The sequence below is a fragment of the Arachis ipaensis genome, chromosome B9 (genome assembly GCF_059453495.1).
Source record: "Arachis ipaensis isolate K30076 ecotype BB chromosome B9, ASM5945349v1, whole genome shotgun sequence".
Taxonomy (NCBI): Eukaryota; Viridiplantae; Streptophyta; class Magnoliopsida; order Fabales; family Fabaceae; genus Arachis; species Arachis ipaensis.
Window position 1 is genome coordinate 25958301 of NC_142444.1, and position 5683 is coordinate 25963983.

The 5683-nt window shown below is 24.9% G+C and overlaps 1 pseudogene; it reads right to left on the reverse strand.

Moving 5' to 3' along the window:
- Window positions 1–2411: 2411 nt before the first annotated feature.
- Window positions 2412–2818, reverse strand: LOC107615260 (auxin-responsive protein IAA20 pseudogene; annotated as a pseudogene).
- Window positions 2819–5683: the final 2865 nt, after the last annotated feature.

The following is a 5683-nucleotide window of genomic DNA, read 5'->3' on the forward strand; positions in this document are numbered from 1 at the left end:
CGAAGAAAGAGAGAGACGCGCGAGCTAAGGGGAGAGGAGGAATGTCGCTGCCGTTTGTGCTTCGCTGTCGCCGCCACTGCTGTTGGAAGCTACGCCGCTGTGGTGGCCAAAAACTATAGCTGAAGCCTCTGTCTTCTTGGGTTTTGATTATCGCAAGTTACTCTGCCGTCAGTAAAAGTTCCCGGAGCTACTGCCGCTTCCTTGCCTCATTTCTCTTTAGCTGCAATAAGTTATTCTAGCCTTGATATCCTTACCGCTATTATTCTGCTATTGATTATTGAGAATTTTGCGATGTTAACGTTTTAGGGTGGAGTTCCAGTAATTGCATGGTTGAAATAAAAGTTGTTTCTATTGTTGCGGAAGTAAACGGAGCTGTGGATGCAATTGCCGCTGAGTGCGGGCCAAGAGAAAAGGTTTTATTTAACGCGTTTGGTTTATGGGTTTTGATTATTCGAGGTAGAGGCACTTTTCTTAAACTTATTTTACTTTCAAGAGTTGTTACAAATCGATATTAATGCAAAAAGTATACTTTTGTGATTTCGTAAATTTTATGGATTGAATTGAGTTGCTCTGGATGATTGTAATTGTTTGTCTGGTGGAATTATTGACTGTTTGAGAAGGTTGAATATTTTGAGTTATTGATTTTGTTAAATTGGCGGTTGTCGAATTGGTTTTTTTAAGATTTGTAAATGTTTTGTTATTGAAAATGAGTTGATTTTAGAAAAGATTTAATATTAAAATTGGTTTGAAACTGAAGAAATTTAATATTAAAATTTGGTTTGATAATGAACCTGATACCGGAATTTGGTTTAAAATAAATGTGTAAAAGATTTGATATTTGAATATGGTCTGATTATAAAAAATGATTTGCTATTTGGAAATGATTGAAAAGGGTTTGAGGAATGTTTAGTTGGGACTCTTGAAGGGTGATAAAAAATCCGAGTTTTAGAAGAGATGCTGTCGAAATTTTTATAAAACTTGGAGGCTTCCTTTGAAGTTTAGAAAGGAATGAATTGATGATGATAATGACATTCATAAGTAAATAATTAAAAAGTATATGTGACTTGCAAAATTGAGACAAATTATTGACCTTCTGTACGTAAGATGTGACCAGACACTTTACCTTCTCGAGTTCTCTTATATATATATATATATATATATATATATATATATATATATGAATTTTAGTTTGGGGTAGTTTTTCCATGTATAAATTTGAGCTTGGGGTTTTGTCTCTCCATGAATGAGCTTGGGATTTTTCCCATAGTTATTTTTGAACTTGGGGATGTGCGCACAAAGGGACTGTCTACGGCTAGCTACCAGGACATGTCGGGCTGACTATGTAATCGACAGATGATATCATCAGCCATAGGACAAGCATGCATCATATGCATTTGTATGTTTTGTTTAGGTGTGCATTGTTTTGGTTTGTCTATTTATTTAACTATGCTTATCTGCTATTTGCCCTATTTGTTGTATTTGTAAACTATCTGTGTTTTTCTTGTTTGTTTTCTATGTGTGCGCAACTGAGAGATCCCTCATGTTGGTGGTGGTGAAGCTAAGGGTTGTTTTTCTAATGTGAAGATTTGATTAAGTTGCTTGAGTTGGGGGCCGTGATTGGTTTCTGATTGAGGTTTTAGAAAAGTATGAAAAATCAAGCTGGTTCAGCATAGATTTAATGAACTTATATTTGGAATAGATTGGTCATTCATACATTCTAGGAAACTGATTAAGATTTTCTTATAAGAAAAAACAGCTTTTGAATTTTCTGAATAATTAAATATTGGTTTTTGAAAAGGTTTTGGATGATTAGCCATTTTTTTTTCAAAGATTCATAGGACAAACGATAATCACTGTCTTGAAATCAATTCTTCTCTTTATACGTATCTTCTTATGACAATTCTTAAACCCTACTGAGAACTCTTTCGAAGACGATGTTCTCACCCCCTACAGTTTTATTTTTTCAGGACGGACGAAGAAGCTTGTGGAGTTTTTGTTAAGTTTTTAGATATGTTGTTTTTGTTTGTATACATATGATATAGACTTTTCCTCGCCTTTGTTATTATATTCTATAAGAGGAATAGGAATCGTGACTGTAAAAACATGTATATTCGAGTTAAAGGCTCTTATTTGATTATTAAATATATGAAGTCGTCGTAATACTTCTCGTTATCAGAATGGCGCAGCCGAAAGCGTGACATTCTAATAGTAAGGATGTTGCAATTAATTTAGAACATTAATTTTTGAAAAAAATTATTAATAGAGTGACTAGAAGAAAAATATAATTAAATTTTAATTTTTAATAAATTAAATTAATTAAAAAAATCTTTTAAAAATAAATTTAAAGAATACCTTATTTTTTATAAACTAATTTTACTATTAACCCCTAATATTAATAATATAATGTTAACTTACTCCCAAGACACATTTCTAACCATAATCAAATCCCGTTCTCCATCCTCATAAGTTAGCACATGGCACCTCTCTGCTTGTACTGCATCTAACTCAGTTGCCACTATTTAAAACAAACAAAACATTATACCATTGTTAATTTTAATTAGGAAAAAATGTTAATTAAAAAAAAATTAGAGGCATAAGAATATAGTTGATTACAGAGTATGGTAGTTTTAAACATATGTTCAAGAGCCTTAACCAATCCTCGGTAGCTATCATGAGCTAAAAGATTGAGTTTTCTGCCAATTGGATTGCCTTCCATGTACACTTTCACATAGAATTTGTCACTTTTTGAAGAAGCAATTGAGAAAGAAGGGTTGACAGGTGAAGAGGAAGAGGAAGAGGAATAGGCTTCTTCATCCATTGTATGTGTTTATTTGTGTGAAATAAGAATGATGATTAGTAAATATGGCAATAACACAGCCGCCACCTTTTATATAAGGCCTTGAAAAATTTTGCAATCTATTATCTATTATATATTATTAAAATCAAATTTTTTTAATTAATAATATAATTGATGTGACATATTTTTAAAGATATTTTTTAATTTATTTGATTCATTTAGATACATTAATTAATTAATTATTTAATTAATTTGATTTAGATAAATATTAAATTATTTAATATTTTATTTTATTATATTAATTATAACTAATCAATTATATTATTTATTTGATTTAACTTAAATAAATTAATTAATTTTGTTTTAATTTGTATTAATCTTTTGTTTAATATATTTTAATTAATAATTTTTAAAAATATTATAATTAATTATTTATTTAATTTAATTGAGATAAATATTAAATTATTTAATATTTTTTATCACATTAACTATAACTAATCAATTATATTAATCTAACTCGAATAAATTAATTAATTTTATTTTAATTTGTATTAATTTTTTTATCTTATGTATTTTAATTAATAACTTTTACAAAATATATTTATAAGATATTTTTTATTTATTTAACTTATTTTATTGAGCCAAACAATTATATTTAAGTTATTATATCAATTATTTAATTTAATTAATTCAAATATGTGTCATTTGATTTAATTTATTGTCATGTTAATGTTTGAGTTGTTGTTTACCAAAAATTTTTCTTTATTTTCTTCCTTAATCTTAAATATTTTAATTTTAAATTTTAGATTTTTATTCAATGTTTATATTTTTTATTTTAATGTCAAATAAAAATATTTCAATTAATATTTTCTTGCCATTTATTTTTTAATAGTTATATACCCACTATAAATTTTATAATCATAAATATTTCTTTAATTTATTAAAAAAACATAATTTTATTCCTTCCTTTTTTATTTTATCTATTTCAATATTACATAACTTTTTCATTATAAAAATTCATATAAGTCCGAAGAAAATATCATTTTTTATCAATTATTACTCTTTCATTTGGTAATACTATTTTTTTTCTCCTATGATGCACTATTTTTACACTTTAATTCTTTTATAAAGTATAAAATATTATTATTCGTTATTACTATCTATTCTATTTCTTTGATTTTATTTCCATTTTTTTTAATTTTATCATAAAATTTATCATTTTTATTCCATACAAGTTAATTTATCATAAATCTTCACATGTTGATCTTTTTAATATTTAAATTATATCTCTTATATGTTTAATTTCATTTTTAATTTAGACGACTGAGTGATAAAATTAAATAATATCGATAAAGATTGTTGTGTATTTTTTTGTTTGTCTTTTTTACTTACCTCTCTTTTTATAGGGATTATCAGTAAATTATATACAATGTTGTTTATGCATCAAAGATAAGTAAAATTTATAACCTATCTCTTCTTAGTAAAATTTTTATTATCTATTTTAAAATAAAAAAAATATTATAACATACTTTAAACCAATAAATCTATCAACGTTAAAAAAAATTGTAAAATTTAAAAAATTATAATTATTCGAATATTACTTCATTTAGTCTAATATAAATAGTCGAATATTTTTAATAATTTATCTAATATATCAATTATTTGATTGAATTAGAATAAATATTAAATTATTTAAATTAGTTTTTAATATAATAATTTATATCATAAGTTATATTATTCAATTGAGTTATTTATTTAATTTATTATTATATTTAGAATAATATTAAAAATAAAATATCAATAAATTAAAGTAATAATTATCAGATTTGTTTTCTCTCGTGAAATTTTGAGAAATTTATTAAAATCTTGAGCAATAATGATCGGATATACTTTGAAAGATATGCTAAGTTGTTAACGTAGATAAGATACTGGATCCAACTTGGATTGTTCATATTATTTTATGGTTTATGGTTTATCCTTTCTTTTACTTTTGTTTTTTTAATTTTAGGATAAAGTATTAAATTGGTCTTTTATATTTAAATGTAAATTTGTTTTAGTCCGTAAGATATAAAGTGTTATATTTAAATCCAAAAAATTTCATTTAGTTTTAATATAATCTTACTGAGAAATTAAAATTAAATAATTAACAAAATATCCTACATATTTAATTTATCAAACCTTACTTTTCAAAATTAGTTTACAGAAACTAATTCTTTTAATGATCTTTAACTCACGGTCTTCTTAGTTTTAAATTTTTAATCAAAACAACGTTTAAACCACGATATACAGATAATCGAATTGTAAGTTCAAAAAAGAAAATTCCGACTTTACCAAAATTAGTACGGTTGTAAAGAAGAAGAAACGAAAATTTTAATCAGTTTAAAATCTTTTTTAGAGTTTTAAAATTAAACAGTCAAGTCTTAAAAAACTTACCAACTATCAAACTTCAATTTTTGTTTCTCGTTTTTTTTAAACATCATGTACAAAAAAAAAAGAAAGAAATAATTCTCAAGATTATATATAAAAAAAAACATAAAATGGCTGAAAATAAAGAACTGTGAAAATTATAAGAATAAATCATCAAAATATATTAATAAAATATTAATATACTAAAATATTATTATTATTATCACTAAATATTTATTATTTATTTTTCTACGTATTCAAAATTAACTCGTTAAACTAAATTTAACCAAGTCACTTGAATTTTGTGAATCTTAACGTATAAAGCTTAGGAAATCCCTTGTTTAAAATTTGAATTGTTACACATACCAAACTTAAGCTATGTGCAAGGCTTCTTTTTGGCAAAGGGGGATGCTCCCATAAAGTTACTAAAAATGACTTTTTATAAAGATGCCTACGTGGCATTATATTATTGGACGTTTT